Here is a 304-nt window from a genome sequence, read left to right as displayed (position 1 = left end):
CAAATTTTAAAAGGCCTATTCAAAAAATGCCAAACTATGAAAACATCTTACTACCTACAGTTACAAGGTCGAATGATTGCAATGAATGTAAGTGTTACATATGCTTGACAGCTAGAAGTCAGAGTCACACCAAAACTATTATAAAAAGTGGTTCACTGCGCAATCTATCGAATGAAATCAGTGAAAAGAATGGTTTGCATGAATCTTCAAATTCAAAAATCAGTAAGCTTCCAACTACTAATAACAACAAGTGTAAAACGACAAGTGTAGTTCAATTGTGTAAAAAATGTCTACAACAAATCGG

This window comes from Belonocnema kinseyi, chromosome 9 (assembly GCF_010883055.1).
Source record: "Belonocnema kinseyi isolate 2016_QV_RU_SX_M_011 chromosome 9, B_treatae_v1, whole genome shotgun sequence".
Taxonomy (NCBI): domain Eukaryota; kingdom Metazoa; phylum Arthropoda; class Insecta; order Hymenoptera; family Cynipidae; genus Belonocnema; species Belonocnema kinseyi.
Note: the sequence above shows the minus strand (reverse complement) of the source record.